The 20,814-nt window shown below is 44.1% G+C and overlaps 1 long non-coding RNA gene across 1 annotated transcript; it reads right to left on the bottom strand.

Annotated features, from left to right (window-relative positions):
• Nucleotides 1-1,452: 1,452 nt before the first annotated feature.
• LOC143809224 (uncharacterized) lies at nt 1,453-3,150 on the bottom strand. The gene is made up of 3 exons (XR_013222159.1): nt 3,039-3,150; nt 2,804-2,950; nt 1,453-1,697 (listed from the first exon to the last, which is right to left on the bottom strand). It is a non-coding gene; the product is annotated as an uncharacterized LOC143809224 (long non-coding RNA).
• Nucleotides 3,151-20,814: the final 17,664 nt, after the last annotated feature.

A 20,814-nucleotide genomic window follows, 5' to 3' on the forward strand; every position in this document is an offset into this window, starting at 1 on the left:
CGTCCCTCACCGCTCTGGAGGACCCTGCTCCAATTCAGTCATATCAGGATGTATTGACGGGGGTTTTTGGACTCTTTCGCCCGCGACCGAAACCCAGAGAACCTCAATCTACAGCGTCTTCCTACACCCAACCAGCACTACATTTTTCGGGTGGAGGAAATACAAGCCTGGGACCATCTGCTAGTCAAAATTTTATCACAGACCCAACTAGCTCCTATGGGTATTCACAGGAATACACCTACTTGCCTTAATCTGCAATTGTATCTTCAAAAAAAAAATAGTTTCACTGGGCAAGTTGCCGCCAAATTATGTTTTTCATATTGAAAAAATCTTGACAACTGTTTGTCAAAATTTAGTTGCTTGTTAAATAAATTAATGTTGATCAAATGTCATGTCTGATTTTTATATACTTTACGTTCTTAGTGGGCAAGGCCTCTATGTATGGTCTATGTATGGTCTATGTACGGTGTCATGGCTATATGGGCGCTGGACTATGGGATGGACATAGTCTGATGGGTGTATGGGCAGTGGACAAAGGGATGGAGGAGAATCAATCATTAAAAATTTTCTACAAACAATCCTTATTAGATTGAAAAATAACCACTTGAAAGTAAAAAAAAATTTTATTAACGAGAAAAATAAAATAATAATTTTTGGGTTCACCAATAAAAAAAGGTACAATAAACAACATTGAATATCGATCTTGAATTTGATTAACAGGGATCTTGACTTCTTCTAGCTTTTGGTATAGATCGTGGCATCTTTTATTGGTCGGTCAATGTTCTTCCATCCTTCTCTGCTGGTCAGGCTGCCCAACACCAGCACAGGAGTATTGCCAGTGCACGGCACCTTCAGGACTCATAAAGTAGTCAGTGAAGGATTCTCTCACACGCACACCCGAGTTGGATGGCCTGCCCAGACCCACGTTGACCACTGGATTAAATACTGGCTGCTGGTACTCCACATCTACGTCAGTGTTGTACTCACGAGCATAGTTGTGGAGTACACAGCAAGCCTTAATCACAGTGTCAACGGTGTCAGCATCCAGCTGGATGGGTGTGTGAAAGATCCTCCACTGACTAGTCATGATCCCAAAGGTGCATTCCACATATCTGCGTGCACGACTTAGCCGATAATTAAAAATCCTTCACCGGGCATTCAGTCCCCTTCGTGGGTATGGGCGCAGCAGGGTTGTCGCTAAGGGAAACGCCTCATCCGATACCATCACAAAGGGCACTGGATGTGTGGAACCCGGCAAAGGTCTTGGGGCTGGGAGCGTTCCGCTATCTTGAAGAATTTGCATCCCAATCTGTGACGTTCGCAACACCCGAGAATCCCCAGTACTACCATAGGCACCAACTTCAATGGCAACAAATTTGTAATGGGCATCAGCCACCGCCATCAGGACCACTGAAAAATACTTCTTATAATTAAAGAAGTGTGATCCTGATCGTGGTGGCTGCTGAACCCTAACATGTTTACCATCGACTGCACCTATGCAGTTTGGGAAATTGGCCACAGACTGAAAGCCTGCTGCAACCTGCAGCCAAGTCTCCTCTGTTGGGGAAGGCATCACCATGGGCTGCAACTTCTGCCAGATGACGGTACATGTGCACCTCACAATTTTAGAGATGGTGGATTTACCAACCCTAAATTGGAGGTGCAGGGATGTATAGCTCTCTCCTGTGGCCAAAAATCTGCAAAGAAACAAAAATGAATATTAGAAATGTCACACAAAAATATAATGAAACATGTCAGCTGTTATGGACGCTATAATATGCGTCCAGCACCTTTCATGTTTTATCTAAAGCATTCTATAATGCTGGCCTTAACACCCGGCACAACACAAAGGGTATCAATAAATAAACGGCCAGTCACATCAGATGGGACTAGCAGGTCCGTGTCCAGGCACTCCAATGTTTAGCTAACGACGACAGCCTCCTGCTTGCTTCAAACGCACTAATCCGGCCTGTTGAGGGCAGAAGTAAGTCTTGCAGTGAGCGAAGACAAGGAAAGGTGAGAGGCCCAGTACTTAGCTCTATCCTCATCAGGACAATAAAGTACGTCTGCGCAGGAAGGGAGGCGCATGACCTGGACACAGCAAGATGGGATAACATTACACGATAGCACCCCACACACGGGTATGATCTATCGCCACTGACCCATTGCATTATTTATAGAATGCTGTAGATAATGCTTAAAATACAGTGGGTACATGTGCTAGCAAGCAAAAATGCTTTTACAGTTTGCAGGTGTGTTTTACATATAATATATCCGGTACCGTAAAGCACAGTACCAGAGATATCCATGTCCATGTGTGTGTGCAGCCCATGTGCTGAATCCTTCCCACACGGATGGCTAGCAGGGATCAAAACAATACAGTAAGCACAGTTAGCGGCGGCAGGTGATGAAGACAAATCCCATTCTTCCCTGATGGCGCTGAAATCATGCAGAGCAGGGAAGAATGATGACAACATCTTCATAACCTGCCGCCAGGGAACAGCGCTTCCTGTAGCACTTCTTCACCAGTGCAATGTGTGTCACACAGAGGACATCAATGTGTGTTCTCCGTGTGCACATGTGCGGGACACTTTGTTGAACATGCAAATAGTCTCAAAATGACATGTCAGCGGGTTTTGCCTGCAGACATACGGCCGCCGACAACGCGCTGACATGTCCCTAGATGACTGTGCGTAAGTTTGTCAGTGTCTCCGGGACATGTGAAAACTTTAATCACACATACCGGACGCACTGACATGTGAAAGAGCCCTAATGACATTCAACCCAAAATTTAGTTACTTACCGCAAGGTGATGAGCAGCCTTTCCTCAGCAGAGATGGCTTTCCTCATAAAAGTGTCGTGCATTGTGAGATGGGGCGAAACTATTGCCAGAAGTCGGTCAAACGCCGGGATGGGTAGACGGCAGAATGAAATGAACTTTTCCGGGTACCTGAAAATGTAAAAAGAAAACAAATGGTTACATAACATATAACATTTGTAGAAAAACATTATTTGTCTTTTCATGTATTTAAACTTACTTCCTCAAATCATTATAAAGAACATAAAAGTGGCCTTTTTGTGGACGTTCGGCGACAAGCGGGTGCACCCAGAGTCTTTTCCGTTGACGTCTTCTCTCCTGCTGCTGCCTCTAAAATAAAAACAAATATATATATTTTCTTAGAACAGAACAGTGTCAAAAAAAAAAAAACAGAAAGAAGTGGGTAAAGCTCTGCAGATTATGTGTAGCGCTACAAAAAAAAAAAAAAATTAATAGCTTACCTGCTGTCTATGATTATTCAATTATTCAATATTTGCAGCAGCAACCCCAGCATAAGTATACGGTGCGGCCTGCGGAGCTGTATCTGCGGCATGCTGTGGTTGCTTCCACTCATTTTGATGTTTTCACAACATGGAGGATGAAAGAAGAAGGGGTTGGACAAGGAAGTGACATCATTTTTTTTCTTTTTTTGTTACTGAATTTTTTCAAGTTTGTAAACCTTTATTTATGTCAAAAATGCAGACAATCTGCAGAAAAAAACGCACTGAAAACCGCACTGAAAAACGCACCAAAAACGCACCAAAAACGCACCTGCGTTTTCTGCCAATAACTGCGGATTTAGTGCAGAAAAATCCGCAGGTAAATCTGCAAAGTGTGCACATACCCTAAGTGAACTTGTCATATAGTTAGATAGGATCCTGTCTTATGGGAAATAGATTTTCCAGCATCTAACTAGTTTGTGCCAATAGTGTTGTGAATTCCATAGTCCATATTTCCTACTCAAAATCGTTTGGGCTAATACTGTGTTGCAGTCAGGAATTAGGGGTCCCCATTTGCTAATCAAAATAGTTACGCCTAATACTGGGGTTCAGCCAGGCGGACCCATTTGATAATCAAAATCGTTACGCCTAATATTGGGGTTCAGCCAGGCGGACCAATTTGCTAATCAAAATCATTACGCCTAATATTGGGGTTCAGCCAGGTGGACCCATTTGCTAATCCAAATCATTACGCCTAATATTGGGGTTCAGCCAGGTGGACCCATTTGCTAATCAAAATCGTTACGCCCAATATTGGGGTTCAGCAAGGCGGACCCATTTGCTAATCAAATTCGTTACGCCTAATATTGGGGTTCAGCCAGGCGGACCCATTTGCTAATAAAAAATCATTAGGGCTAATAGTGTTGTGCAGGCTGTAGTCCACATTTCCTACTCAAAATGGTTTAGGTTAATACTGTGTTGAAGTCACAACTCAGGAGGCCCTATTTGCTAATCCAAACCATTTGGGCTAACGCTGTGTTGCAGTCAGAACTCCGGAGGTGACATTTATTAATCAAAATCAGCTGGGCAAATATTGGGGGAAGGCACCAGACCTCATTTCATAATGCAAATCGTTTGGGATAATACTCTGGTGCAGCATTCCTGCAGCACGGAGGGGGGGGGGCAATAGAGTTCTTAAAGAGAAAGAAGCCTTTTGTATCAGGACAGGCTTCAAACACTTGAACCATATGGACATAATAGCGAATATGAGCTCTTTTATCAGTAATATATTCGTATTCTTTTTTCTTTAAGTACTTTTAACTCTATTTCTCATTTAACATACTATTCTTTCCCTTTTTGTATTCCAGGTCAATTAATTCCCCCTGGGGTATCCACTTCTCCTTCTGTTATGCTTCCCCCAACTCCCCATTCCATGACATCTATGCTTGGCTTCCTTCATTTCTCGCCCCCCCCTTCCCTTATTATCTTTCTTCTCCTTCTTTTTCCCCCTTTTTCTACTCTCCAGTCTCATCCTGCTCTACCCTGTATTCCAAAAATAGTTAGTAATTAACTCTTTTTCTGACAATTATTCTCTTTCCGTACCCACTGTAAGTCAGTCAGCTGGGATGCATGCGTAGTAATGAGTATAGGGTCAACAAAAGGAAATAACGCCAGCTCACCACCTGCCAGGTGCACGGAACCTCCGTCCTGATGAGACGATGTGCAACATAAGAGAAAAAAGAAAGGGTCTTTGCTCCAGCTCCTTGAGTAAAATCTTCAAATTTATTTCACGAATTAAAAATCACAAGACATGCTCCAAGACCGCACCAGACGTGCACAAAGAAACAGCAGTGACGCGTTTCAATCGCAACAGCGATCTTTATCAAAGCTGCTACATGCTCCAAATGGCAAATATTTAAATACAAGCCAGACCAATCAGTTCATGGTAAAAAATCACATGACATGTAAGGTCCTACAATATAAAGTGTGAACAAACCAATAAAAACAATCATGAAAGAAGAAAGAAAAAAAAAGAAAAAATTATATGCATATATACAATAAAGGAAAACATACCAAAAATATATACAAAAAACATTCAATGGTAATGAAACATGATTTCATTGCATCTATTTAGTCCCTCTGGAAATCTAGTGCTAAGTAATAAATCCAGTACGCTTCTCGGGTTAGCAGTCGGCGTCTGATATCTCCACCACGTAATGAACTGTTCACCTTCTCCAATCCACAGACTTGCAAGGAAGAAATATTACCAGGATGTCGCTGAGCAAAATGTTTGGCTACTGACGATATACTACGAGAGAAATTAACATTAGTACCAATATAAATATCATTTAAATGTTCAGCTATACAAGTTTTTAATTTTCTGGTGGTACAGCCCACATATTCTAATTTGCAAATAGTGCAGTTAATTTTATACACCACTGACTTGGTATTGCAATTAATAAAACTCCTGATATTGAACTTTTGAGTATTGTCATGATTATAAAAAAATGTAGCTATTAATTACTTATTTGCATGTTTTACAATTTCTTGTCCCACACTTCTAACTGCCCTTTACGCTCAGCCATGTCTCCTGAGAAATCCGAGATATAAACATACTAGGAGATAAAGCAGTACCTATGGTGGGTGCCTTCCTTGCTATTACATTGCATCCACTTTGCAATATCACTGCAAGGGTAGGATCCTCATAGAGAATTGGAAGACATTTTTTAAAGATATTTCTAATTGAGTAAAATTGAAAACTATATTGTAAGCATAAAAAGGCTTATGAGCAACTGAATTATTATTTGAAACACTAGGATTGCGAGGAGAAATCAAATCTTCATGATTTTTGGTTGCTACTTGGTTCAAAGCTCTATGTAATAATTATAGGGGATAACTCAGGAGACTCTTTGTGTGGAACAAGACAACTACAGGACACAGTTTTATAAGTGGTAAAGTCTATATTATCACACGGTGATTCAAACAGGTGCAGAGAGAAACTCAAGTCCACAACACTTGGTGCAAATAATAAACGCAGCTTAGCAGTCTATAGGAAACTTCAGAGGAAAATGCAATCAAGCAGAAAGTCTATGAAGCACAGTTATTCTTGAGGATACTTGACACGAATAAATCCTTGTCTTAGTCCAGGCACAGATAGATATGGTTATTAGGCAGTTCAAATCATATCTTAGCTCAACCAGGGAGGCCTGGTTAATAGTCTCAGGTTATTGCAAAGCAGCAACAGTTTACATGACCAGCAAATGCAGATGGAAGTAAACACGAACAGCAGATGAAGGAGGATTACTGGAAACTTGTGTGTATGCAGCAGGAGCTTAGAGCAGAGTAGCAGGATCACCACATAGGTTCAAAGGAGCAGGTGTATAGCCAGGGAGTAATCAGAGGTCAGGAGCTGGATGCAAGGCAGAATACTCTAGCACAGACTGAAGGCTGGGGTGGGGTTTTATATTTATTTACATCAAGAATGGTAGAAAATAAATCAAAATCTTGGTCCAAAGTAGTGTTGAGCGATACCTTCCGATATAAAAATATCAGAACTAAATAAGCCCTTTCTGTCCTTGTACATTCTGTTCCGGATGGGGGGAAGAGTGTGGGTGGTGCGTGGGCGGAGACTGCGTGACTGTGTGGAACCGTAGGGGTCTGTGCGGGCCTGCCGGGGGTCTGTACGTGCCTCTCGGGGGTCAGTGCGGCCTGCCGGGGATCTGTACGGGCCTCTCGGGGATCTGTGCGGCCTGCCGGGGATCTGTGCGGCCTGCCAGGGATCTGTACGGGCCTCTCTGGGGTCTGTGCGGCCTGCCGGGGGTCTGTGCGGCCTGCCGAGGGTCTGTACGGGCCTCTGTGGTCTGTGCGGCCTGCCGGGGGTCTGTGCGGGCGTGCAGGCATCGTCCGATGGGACTACAAGTCCCATCGGGCTATGTCTGCTACAATGGCAGTGATTGACACATTGGCCAATGATGGGACAGTAGTAGTCCCATCATCCGGCTAATGTGTTGAATGTAAAAAAAACATACATACTACATATAACATACATACATACTACATACATACTACATACATACATACAACATACTACATACATACTACATGCATACATACAACATACTACATACATACATACTACATGCATACTACATACATACTACATACATACAGTACATACAACATACATACATCATACATACATACATACAACATACATACAACGTACTACATACATCCATACAACATACATACTACATACATACTACATACATACTACATACATATTACATACATACATACTACATACAATACATTCATACATTACATACAATACATACATATAGACATACAGTACATATAACATAGAGTACATACTCACCATCACTTGTCATTTTGTTCCCCGAAGCCAGTGTCATCTGTAAAAAAGATTAAAATAACAAACAACCAATATACTCCCTGATCCACAGAAATCCACGAGTGTCCCACGACGATCTCCCGTGGAGAACGGCAGCATCAGCTGATGCGACCGCTCTCTAGGGGTACCAGGAATACAATGATGGGAGGAAGGTATCCTTCCGCACTGTATTCCTCCGCCGCTGTAAGAAAATAGTCCCTAGTCTCACTTTTGGCATTGCTGTGTGAGAAAGTTTCCCATGCAGCAATTGCCATAAAGTGAGACTTTGAACTCTAGTAACCTCTCAGTGATGCACTGCAGAAGCCATTGTCTCCTGTCAGTGTGTCACTGAAGGTCCTATAGAGCAGTGACATCACCCGATGTCACTGATCTATAAGGGAGATCATCATGGGACACTCGTTATTAATTGGACTACGGCAGACAGGTAGTATACGGTTTATTATTTTACGTTTTTTGCAGGCGCTGAAGTATGGTAAGTATGGTTAAATGAAGAATATTAAAATACTTTTTCCTAATGTGTGTGTTTTATTAACCCTTTACTAGTATTGGATTGATACTGGATAGGCGTCTTATTGACGCCTCTCCGTTATTAACCCAGCTTAATGTCACCTTACAATAGCAAGGTGACATTAACCCCTTATTACCCCATATCCCACCGCTACATGGGAGTGGGAAGAGAGGGGCTAAGTGCCGGAATTGGCGCATCTTACAGATGCGCCATTTCTGGGGCGGCTGCGGACTGTTATTTGTAGCCAGGGGGGGGCAATATCCGTGGCCCCTCTCTAGGCTATGAATATCAGCCCACAGCTGTCTGCGTAGCCTTTCTGTCTATAAAATATAGGGGGACCCCACGCCATTTTTGGGGGGGGTCCCCCTATTTTAATAGCTAGTAAAGGCTACGCAGACAGCTGCGGACTGATATTCATATTAGGCTACAAATATTGGCCCCCGGCCGATGGCTTTCCCCCTCTAGCGCAGAAAATTGAGCGGGAGCCCACGCCATTTTTTTCCGTTTTTGGTTTTTTTTTAAATTTAACGCTCATTAACGACGTACCGACGCACGTTGTTAAATTTGTGCACGACGTGGGCAGCGGATGCAGTTTTACAACGCATCCGCTGCCCATTCTGAGGTCCGGGGAGGAGGGGGCGGAGTTTCGGCCGCGCATGCGCGGTAGAAAATGGTGGACCCGACGGACAACTTTAACTTGAACATTTTTTCGCGCCGACGGTCCGCCAAAACACGACGGATTCGTTGCACGACAGACGCGACGTGTGGCCATCCGTCGTGATCCGTCGCTAATACAAGTCTATGGGTAAAAAATGCATCCTGCAAGCACATTTGCAGGATCCATTTTTTTCTGCCGGATCTGTTTTTTTCTCATAGAGTTGTCTTAGCGCCGGATTGTGCCTAATGGCCACACGTTCCATCCGTTTTTTGCAGGATCCGTCAAAAAAGCTGTTTCCGACGAACGGAAAACACAAACAGAGGAACGGTTTTTCTGTGCGGCAAAAAAACGCACAGCGACGGATCCGGCAAAAAATGGATGAAACTTGTGGCCATCAGGGGCAGTCTGGTGCTAATACAACTCTATGAGAAAAAACAGATCCGGCGGAAAAAAACGGATCCTGCAAATGTGCTCGCAGGATGCATTTTTACCCATAGACTTGTATTAGCGATGGATCGCGACGGATGGCCACATGTCGCGTCCGTCGTGCAATGGATCCGTCGTGTTTTGGAGGACCGTCAGCACGAAAAAACGATCAAGTGAACTTTTTTTGTCCGTCACGTCCACCATTTTCTACAGCGCATGCGCTGCCAAAACTCCACCCCCTCCTCCCCGGACTTCAGAATGGGCAGCGGATGCATTGAAAAACTGCATCTGCTGCCCATGTCGTGCACAAATTTCACAACATGCGTCGGTACGTCGGCCCAACGCATAGCGACGGACCCGTACCGACGCAAGTATGAAAGACGCCTTAATGAGTCTTTAATTTAAAAAAAATTACGTGGGCTCCCGCGCAATTTTCTGCGCCAGAGGGGGAAAGCCATTGGCCGGGGGCCAATATTTGTAGCCTGCTATGAATATCAGCCCGCAGCTGTCTGCGTAGCCTTTACTGGCTATTAAAATAGGGGGACCCTGTTGTGAATTTGGTTTCTGGGCTCCCCCGGTGGTCACTGGTGGTACTAACTTGTGTGCTTCATCGCCTCTGTTCACCTGTTTCCATCAGGATGTGGGAGTTGTCTATTTAGCCTTGTTCCTCAGTCATTTCTATGCCGGCCAACAATGTTACCAGAAGCCTTTCTGTTGCATGTTCCTGCTCCTAGACTACTATCAGCTAAGTTGGACTTGTAGTCCTAAGTTTGTTTTGCATTTTTGTTCCAGTTCTCTGTGTTTGAATATTTCTGAGGCTGGAAGCTCTTGTGAGCTGAAATTGCCACTCTGGTGTCATGAGTTGATATTAGAGTCTTAAAGTAATTTCAGGATGGTGTTTTGAAAGGGTTTTCAGCTGACTGTGTAGTTCCCTTTTCTGTCTTCCTACTATCTAGTAAGCGGACCTCAATTTGCTAAACCTATCTTCATACTTCGTATGTCAATTTCCTCTAAAATCACCGACATTATATGTGGGGGCTACTGTCTGCCTTTTGGGGAAAATTTCTCTAGAGGTAAGCCAGGTCTGTATTTTCCTCTGCTAGGGTCAGTCAGTTCTCCGGCTGGCGCTGGGCGTCTAGGGATAAAACGTAGGCACGCTACCCGGCCACTGTTAGTTGTGCGGTAGGTTTAGCTCACAGTCAGCTCGAGTTCCCATCTTCCAAGAGCTAGTCCTTTTGTATGCTTTACTACGGTCTCTTGCCATTGAGAACCATGACAGTTTGGCCGGCCAAGGGTTAAAATAATTGGCAGAAGAAAGGAGAGAAAAGAAGTCTGCAGAGAATTTTTTTTTTTTTTTCCTGAGTTTGCTCATTAGTTGATTCACTAGCATCTCTGCTTACTGCAGCCTTCGTCTCTCTCTCCTTCTAATCCTTGAATGGTTCTGATTTCACCTGATGAAAATGGATCCTCAGAGTTTAGCTACAGGTTTGAATATTCGCGCTATGAAGGTTCAAAGTTTACAGGATTTTGTAATTCATGCTCCTATATCTGAACCTAGAGTACCTTTGCCTGAAATTTTCTCCGGGGATAGATCTCGCTTCCAGAATTTCAAACATAATTGTAAATTATTTTTGTCTCTGAGATCTCGCTCCGCTGGAGATCCTGCACAGCAGGTCAGGATTGTAATTTCCTTGCTCCGGGGCGACCCTCAGGATTGGGCATTTGCTTTGGCACCAGGGGATCCTGCGTTGCTCAATGTGGATGCGTTTTTCCTGGCTTTGGGGTTGCTTTATGAGGAACCTCATTTAGAGATTCAGGCTGAAAAAGCCTTGATGGCCCTGTCTCAAGGGCAAGATGAGGCTGAAATATACTGCCAAAAATTTCGTAAGTGGTCTGTGCTTACTCAGTGGAATGAGTGCGCCCTGGCGGCGAATTTCAGAGAGGGTCTCTCTGATGCCATTAAAGATGTTATGGTGGGGTTCCCTGTGCCTGCAGGTCTGAATGAGTCCATGACAATGGCTATTCACATTGATCGGCGTTTGCGGGAGCGCAAACCTGTGCACCATTTGGCGGTGTCTACTGAGAAGGCGCCAGAGATTATGCAATGTGATAGAATTCTGTCCAGAAGCGAACGACAGAATTTTAGGCGAAAAAATGGGTTATGCTTCTATTGTGGCGATTCAACTCATGTTATATCAGCATGCTCTAAACGTACTAAGAAGGTTGATAAGTCTGTTTCAATTGGTACATTACAGTCCAAGTTTATTCTATCTGTGACCCTGATTTGCTCTTTATCGTCTATTACCGCGGACGCCTATGTCGACTCTGGCGCCGCTTTGAGTCTTATGGATTGGTCCTTTGCCAAACGCTGTGGGTTTAATTTAGAGCCTCTGGAAGTTTCTATACCTCTGAAGGGTATTGACTCCACGCCATTGGCTAGTAATAAACCACAATACTGGACACAAGTAACTATGCGTATTAATCCGGATCACCAGGAGATTATTCGCTTCCTTGTGTTGTATAATCTACATGATGTGTTGGTGCTTGGATTGCCATGGCTGCAATCTCATAACCCAGTCCTCGACTGGAAAGCAATGTCTGTGTTAAGCTGGGGGTGTCAGGGGACTCATGGGGACGTACCTTTGGTTTCCATTTCGTCATCTATTCCCTCTGAGATTCCGGAATTTTTATCTGATTATCGTGACGTTTTTGAGGAGCCTAAACTTGGTTCACTACCTCCGCACAGAGATTGCGATTGTACAATAGATCTGATTCCGGGCAGTAAGTTTCCAAAGGGTCGTTTATTTAATCTATCTGTGCCTGAACATGCTGCTATGCGGGAATATATTAAGGAGTCCTTGGAAAAGGGACATATTCGTCCTTCGTCATCTCCCTTAGGAGCTGTTTTTTTCTTTGTATCTAAAAAAGATGGCTCTTTGAGGCCGTTTATTGATTATCGGCTTTTGAATAAAATCACGGTTAAATATCAGTATCCTTTGCCACTGCTTACTGATTTGTTTGCTCGAATAAAGGGGGCCAAGTGGTTCTCTAAGATTGATCTTCGTGGGGCGTATAATTTGGTGCGAATTAAGCAGGGGGATGAGTGGAAAACCGCATTTAATACGCCTGAGGGCCATTTTGAGTATTTAGTAATGCCTTTTGGTCTTTCAAATGCCCCTTCAGTCTTTCAGTCTTTTATGCATGACATTTTCCGTGAATATTTGGATAAATTTATGATTGTGTATCTGGATGATATTTTGATTTTTTCGGACGACTGGGACTCTCATGTCCAACAGGTCAGGAGGGTTTTTCAGGTTTTGCGCTCTAATTCCTTGTGTGTAAAGGGTTCTAAGTGCGTTTTTGGGGTTCAAAAGATTTCGTTTTTGGGGTACATTTTTTCCCCCTCTTCCATTGAGATGGACCCTGTCAAGGTTCAGGCTATTTGTGATTGGACGCAACCCTCTTCTCTTAAGAGCCTTCAGAAGTTTTTGGGCTTTGCTAATTTTTATCGTCGATTTATAACTGGTTTTTCTGATGTTGCTAAACCGTTGACTGATTTGACTAAGAAGGGGGCTGATGTTGCTGATTGGTCCCCTGCTGCTGTGGAGGCCTTTCGGGAGCTTAAGCGCCGCTTTTCTTCCGCCCCTGTATTGCGTCAGCCTGATGTTACTCTTCCTTTTCAGGTTGAGGTCGACGCTTCAGAAATCGGAGCTGGGGCGGTTTTGTCGCAGAAAAGTTCCGACTGCTCCGTGATGAGACCTTGCGCGTTCTTTTCTCGTAAATTTTCGCCCGCTGAGCGAAATTATGATATTGGTAATCGGGAGCTCTTGGCTATGAAGTGGGCTTTTGAGGAGTGGCGTCATTGGCTTGAGGGGGCTAGACATCAGGTGGTGGTATTGACCGACCACAAGAATTTGATTTATGTTGAGTCTGCCAGGCGCCTGAATCCTAGACAGGCGCGCTGGTCGTTATTTTTCTCTCGGTTTAATTTTGTGGTTTCTTACCTACCGGGTTCTAAAAATGTGAAGGCGGATGCCCTTTCTAGGAGTTTTGAGCCTGATTCCCCTGGTAATTCTGAACCTACAGGTATCCTTAAGGATGGAGTGATATTATCTGCTGTTTCCCCAGACTTGCGACGGGTCTTGCAGGAGTTTCAGGCGGATAGACCTGATCGTTGCCCGCCTGGTAGAATGTTTGTTCCTGATGATTGGACCAGTAGAGTCATCTCGGAGGTCCATTCTTCTGCGTTAGCTGGTCATCCTGGAATCTTTGGTACCAGGGATTTGGTGGCTAGGTCCTTCTGGTGGCCTTCCCTGTCGCGAGATGTGCGAGGTTTTGTGCAGTCTTGTGATGTTTGTGCTCGGGCCAAGCCTTGTTGTTCTCGGGCTAGTGGATTGTTGTTATCTTTGCCTATTCCGAAGAGGCCTTGGACTCACATCTCCATGGATTTTATTTCTGATCTCCCTGTTTCTCAGAAGATGTCTGTCATCTGGGTGGTGTGTGACCGTTTCTCTAAGATGGTCCATTTGGTCCCCTTGCCTAAATTGCCTTCCTCATCCGAGCTGGTTCCTCTGTTTTTTCAAAATGTGGTTCGCTTGCATGGTATTCCGGAGAATATCATGTCTGACAGGGGAACCCAATTCGTGTCTAGATTTTGGCGAGCGTTCTGTGCTAGGATGGGCATTGATTTGTCTTTTTCGTCTGCTTTCCATCCTCAGACTAATGGCCAGACCGAGCGAACTAATCAGACCTTGGAGACTTATTTGAGGTGTTTTGTGTCTGCGGATCAGGATGATTGGGTTGCCTTTTTGCCCTTGGCTGAGTTTGCCCTCAATAATCGGGCTAGTTCTGCCACCTTGGTTTCTCCTTTCTTCTGTAATTCGGGGTTTCATCCTCGTTTCTCTTCCGGTCAGGTGGAGTCTTCGGATTGTCCTGGAGTGGATGCTGTGGTGGAGAGGTTGCATCAGATTTGGGGGCATGTGGTGGACAATTTGAAGTTGTCCCAGGAGAAGACTCAGCATTTTGCCAACCGCCGTCGTCGTGTTGGTCCTCGTCTTTGTGTTGGGGACTTGGTGTGGTTGTCTTCTCGTTTTGTCCCTATGAAGGTTTCTTCTCCTAAGTTTAAGCCTCGGTTCATTGGCCCGTACAAGATATTGGAGATTCTTAACCCTGTGTCCTTTCGTTTGGACCTCCCTGCATCTTTTTCTATTCATAATGTCTTCCATCGGTCATTGTTGCGCAGGTATGAGGTACCGGTTGTGCCTTCCGTTGAGCCTCCTGTTCCGGTGTTGGTTGAGGGTGAGTTGGAGTACGTTGTCGAGAAGATCTTGGACTCCCGTGTTTCCAGACGGAGACTTCAGTATCTGGTCAAGTGGAAGGGCTACGGTCAGGAGGATAATTCTTGGGTGACAGCCTCTGATGTTCATGCCTCCGATTTGGTCCGTGCCTTTCATAGGGCTCATCCTGATCGCCCTGGTGGTTCTGGTGAGGGTTCGGTGCCCCCTCCTTGAGGGGGGGGTACTGTTGTGAATTTGGTTTCTGGGCTCCCCCGGTGGTCACTGGTGGTACTAACTTGTGTGCTTCATCGCCTCTGTTCACCTGTTTCCATCAGGATGTGGGAGTTGTCTATTTAGCCTTGCTCCTCAGTCATTTCTATGCCGGCCAACAATGTTACCAGAAGCCTTTCTGTTGCATGTTCCTGCTCCTAGACTACTATCAGCTAAGTTGGACTTGTAGTCCTAAGTTTGTTTTGCATTTTTGTTCCAGTTCTCTGTGTTTGAATATTTCTGAGGCTGGAAGCTCTTGTGAGCTGAAATTGCCACTCTGGTGTCATGAGTTGATATTAGAGTCTTAAAGTAATTTCAGGATGGTGTTTTGAAAGGGTTTTCAGCTGACTGTGTAGTTCCCTTTTCTGTCTTCCTACTATCTAGTAAGCGGACCTCAATTTGCTAAACCTATCTTCATACTTCGTATGTCAATTTCCTCTAAAATCACCGACATTATATGTGGGGGCTACTGTCTGCCTTTTGGGGAAAATTTCTCTAGAGGTAAGCCAGGTCTGTATTTTCCTCTGCTAGGGTCAGTCAGTTCTCCGGCTGGCGCTGGGCGTCTAGGGATAAAACGTAGGCACGCTACCCGGCCACTGTTAGTTGTGCGGTAGGTTTAGCTCACAGTCAGCTCGAGTTCCCATCTTCCAAGAGCTAGTCCTTTTGTATGCTTTACTACGGTCTCTTGCCATTGAGAACCATGACAGGACCCCCCAAAAAATGACGTTGGGTCCCCCTATATTTTATAGCCAGAAAGGCTACGCTGACAGCTGCGGGCTGATATTCATAGCCTAGAGAGGAGCCATGGATATTGGCCCCCCCGGCTACAAATACCAGTCCGCAGCCATCCCGAAATGGCGCATCTGTGAGATGCGCCAATTCCGGCACTTAGCCCCTCTCTTCCCACTACCATGTAGCGGTGGGATATGGGGTAATAAGGGGTTAATGTCACCTTGCTATTGTAAGGTGACATTAAGCCGGGTTAATAACGGAGAGGCGTCAATAAGACGCGTATCCATTATTAATCCAATACTAGTAAAGGGTTAATAAAACACACACATTAGGAAAAAATATTTTAATATTCTTCATTTAACCATACTTCAGCGCCTGCAAAAAACATAAAATAATAAACCGTATACTACCTGTCTGCCGTAGTCCAATTAATAACGAGTGTCCCACGATGATCTCCCCTATATAACAGTGACATCGGGTGATGTCACTGCTCTATAGGACCTTCAGTGACACACTGACAGGAGACAATGGCTCCTGCAGTGCATCACTGAGAGGTTACTAGAGTTCAAAGTCTCACTTTATGGCAATTGCTGCATGGGAAAATTTCTCACACAGCAATGCCAAAAGTGAGACTAAGGACTATTTTCTTACAGCGACGGAGGAATACAGTGTGGAAGGATACCTTCCTCCCATCATTGTATTCCTGGTGCCCCTAGAAAGCGCTCGCATCAGCTGATGCTGCCGTTCTCCACGGGAGATCGTCATGGGACACTCGTGGATTTCTGCGGATCAGGGAGTATATTGGTTGTTTATTATTTTAATCTTTTTTACAGATGACACTGGCTTCGGTGATCAAAATGACAAGTGATGGTGAGTATGTACTCTGTGTTATATGTACTGTATGTCTGTATGTATGTATTGTATGTAATGTATGAATGTATTGTATGTAGTATGTATGTAGTATGTATGCTGTATGTATGTAATATGTATGTAGCATGTATGTAGTATGTTGTCTGCATGTAGTATGTATGTAGTATATTGTATGTATGTTGTATGAGGCCCGTACAGACCACCGGCAGGCCACACAGACCCCCGGCTGGCCGCACAGACCCCCGAGAGGCCCGTACAGACCCCCGGCAGGCCCACACAGACCCGCGGCAGGCCCGCACAGACCCCCCACGGTCATGCACAGACCCAGCCCGCACACACAGATGCAGTCTCCGCCCATGCACCACCCACCCTCCATTATAGTGCATCATTGCACTATAGGAACTTCCGATTCCGGTATCCGATATCTTAAAAATATCAGAACTCAGTATCAGAAATCCGATACTGCGAATATTGGCCGATACCGGATATTTGCAGTATCAGAATGCTCAACACTAGTTGAAAGCAAAATTTAACCCATATGACAGCACTTCCAACTGTTCATTTGATAAATTTCTAGAAGATAAATTTAGAACATTATCAGGAATTAATTTGTTGGAAAGATTTTCTTGTGGCGCGTTGTCATGCCAAAATGCCTTTCTGTGTTTGCGGCCGCTGTGCCTTGTGCGTTTTTTTACTTCCTTTGTGATTTGTTAGAATGACTGGCTTCATTTAATGAGGAATCAGAAGCACTAAAGTTATCAGATAACTCATAGTTAAACAGTGATTTATTCACATTGCAGGGCTGGGATTCACAGGCAGGGCGGCTGCACAGGCGCAGTCAGCTGGGCTGCATATTAGGAAAGACGGGCAGCGCTCACTGCGCCTGCACCAGGCAGGGGAAAAGAGCGCAGGCGCCGGCTATTTTGAAAACAGCGGTGAGGAGGCGGCGCCCGGCGCCAAGAAGATGTGAGTGACAGCTGTGTGCTGTCTGAAGCAGGGGGGAAATGCCGGCCTCCTTGACTGAAGACCAGGTATTTCTGACAAATTAAAAAGTGGATTATTTCTCTAGTTACAGCACCCAGAACTAAAAGAGCCACCTTGTCAGAATGCAGCATTACTGCTGCACAAGGAGGCTCTTTTAGTTTGAAACGACTGGGGGGGGGGGGGTGACAGGTTCCCTTTAAGGACATACAACAGGACATTGACAATATGAAATCAACTTTGAACAATTATTAAGACGCTACTGAATATGATGAATTTTTTAAAAGAACGCATGATTTGGTGTTCACATAGGAGGAAGAGATCATTCAAAGAAAAAAACGTAAATTTCAGAGGGATCCTCAAACAAAATCTATGATTGGAACACCACAGATGACAATAATAAAACTCTGAGATCTATCTTGAGATATGGCAAGAAAAACGCCAGAAAAACGCATGTTAGTTTCACTTTCTCTAACTATGAGTCATCTGATAACTTTAGTGCTTCTGATTCCTCATTAAATGAAGCCAAATATGCAAATTGCCTCTTCTGAAAAAAAGTGCCACCTGTTGGAAGTAGCGATCCTACAAGTCACAATCAACCCTTTAACGAGTCGTGCAATATGACTTAGGATAAAAGCCAAATCAGTATCTCAATTCGCAGACACGGTGTTTTGGGCTATTGGCCCTCGTCAGTGCGAAGCATGAGAACTGATTTGGCTAGGTGAGAGGCTCTGGACTGGGGTCTAAGGGGTAACGTTTCTCCTTAAGGAGAGTGACATACCAGCTGGCTTGTCAAGGTAAGGAGGCTTATTCGCCGTGCAATGCTCCTCTGGGAAATTAAATATGCAAATTGCCTCTTCTGAGAAAAAGAGGACTTAACTCTATAGCGCCACCTGTTGGAAGTAGCGATCCTACAAGTCACAATCAACCGTTTAACGAGTCGTGCAATATGACTTAGGATAAAAGTCTGTTGGCCCTCGTCAGTGCGAAGCATGAGGGACTAAAGCCAGTCATTCTAAAAAATCACAAAGGAAGTCAAAAAACGCACAAGGCGCGGTGGCCGCAAACACAGAAAGGCATTTTGGCATGACAACGCGCCACAAGAAAATCTTTCCAACAAATTAATTCCTGATAATATTCTAAATTTATCTTCTAGAAATGTATCAAATGAACAGTTGGAAGTGCTGTCTGATAAAGGCGGTGTGATAGTTATTATGAACTCTGAGGATTATAGAGTTGCAATGGAAACAATGCTAAAGGACAACTCTACTTATGAAAAGTTGCAAGGTAATCCTTCGGTGGAATATAAATCTGAAACTGATCGAATCATCCAGGACGGATTTAGCTTGGGTGTGTTATCAAAAAAACAGGCAGAATTTTTACAAGAGGCTCATCCTATTTTACCTATAATGCATGGCGTACCAAAAATACACAAGCCTGGACTATTCCCATCCATGAGACCCATTGTCTCTGGTATAGGGGCTGCAAATGAACATCTGTGTGAGTGGCTTGATTCATTGCTCCAGCCATTGGTTCAACGAACACCCGGATATATCAGGGACTCCAGAGATATTCAAAAAGAAGGTTATGAGTGGCGCTATGAGTCACAAGGCAGTTTGCCTGCAGCGAGTACAACAATCACCACAGAGGATTGTAAATAATACAAATGCTATTAAATAGATGTGGACATGAAAATGTACACATCGGTACTTGCGCTGGTATAGCTGCCTATCGGTACTACTTCCCCACAGAATGTAAAACAAAGGAAAAAGGGAATGATATAAGCCCAAGGCTGAATTAATAAACTTAAAATCAGTGAACCAGCATGCACGCCTGGTTAAAAAGAATGATCGATTCTTACCCTTAATGTGAAGCCATAAGGGAAGTAAAAGTCATCCTGAATGAAAGTCTGCTGTTGAGGAAAGTTCTCCAGATTCCGCTTGATTGCTCGGGCCGGTAACAATTCGTGCAACCCCCGTATGCAGCACAGCAATCTCGTGGAGACAACTCGAATCCCCCTCCGGTGCGAGCAGTGTAAACGGCGCCTGCGCAGGACCTGTGAGCCGTGGTGACGTGACCGCGCACGTGACGAGGGGTGCGAGTACGGATGGCGATATGGACCAAAAGAACAGAACAACGCGTTTCGGAGACGTCTGTCTCCTTCCTCAGGTATGGTCCATACCTCCCCATAATGGTCCTTATATAGACGCCAGCCGTACTAAAAGTTATTGAAACCCAAAAAGTTCAATCCCACTGTTCAAACCCTTGGGGATAATAGTGTCCAAAGTAAAAATCCATTTGGTTTCGGATCTAGACATGGATTTAATGAAACTCCCTCCTCTCCAATGTGGATGTATTCTTTCAATTCCCGTAATCTTCATGCTTTGTATTTTTCCCGCATGGTACTCAATAAAATGCTTCGAGAGTGGGTGTCCCAGAAATTTATTATTAATGTTCCGGATATGTTCGTTAATTCGAACCCGCAAGGATCTTTTAGTACGTCCAACGTATATTTTATTGCAGGGGCATACGATGGTATAAATGACCCCTGTAGAAGAACAAGTTATAAATTCTTCGATCCTCAATTCGGTATTCCCAATCTTCTGTTGTTTCTGTGTTTGAGTGTTATTACACATGTTGCACTTTTTACAGGGGAAAAAACCTTTTAAAACATTCCGTGAGAGAGTAGTTTGAATAGATGCTGGTTTCTTTTGCACTGTCGGAGCGATATAAGTACCTAAACTACGGCTTTTCCTATAAATAAAACGAGGTACTTCTGTGATATTGTCCCCCAGTATCTTATCTTTTTTCAATAAGTGCCAGTGTTTTCTCACTATACCTCGTAGGATATTTGAATTTGGATTGTACTGGGTAATTATTGGAATACAATCCAGATTGTCATTTTTTAATTTAGTAATGGGATTTATCAGATCCTGACGTGGTTTCAAAAGTGCTGCATCCCTAGATTCCTTCAGCATATCCAAATTATACCCCTTTTCCAAGAATTTAGTAGTTAGAGCTTCCGCTTCATCCTCAAAATCCTGTGGCTTGGAGCAATTCCTATTTAATCGCATATATTGACTTTTTGGAATGTTCAAAAGCCATTGTGGAAGGTGACTACTGTCTAACGGGATGAAACTATTGGTATCTGTTGGTTTATTGAAAGTTCGAGTTTGAATAGTACCCCCCTCAATAAAAATGGTCAGGTCTAAAAAATTAATTTGATGTGCACTAGTATTACTTGTAAAATTTAAAAAGAATTCATTTTTATTTAAATTAATTAAAAACTGATTTAGGGCCTCCTGCCCCCCTGACCAGATAAAAATCACATCATCAATAAACCGTTGCCAGAGGACCAGGTCCGCGCGCAGCACGCCCCTATGTGTGTACACGAAGGTTTCTTCCCACCTACCGACGTACA

Source organism: Ranitomeya variabilis, chromosome 2, assembly GCF_051348905.1.
Source record: "Ranitomeya variabilis isolate aRanVar5 chromosome 2, aRanVar5.hap1, whole genome shotgun sequence".
Classification (NCBI taxonomy): domain Eukaryota; kingdom Metazoa; phylum Chordata; class Amphibia; order Anura; family Dendrobatidae; genus Ranitomeya; species Ranitomeya variabilis.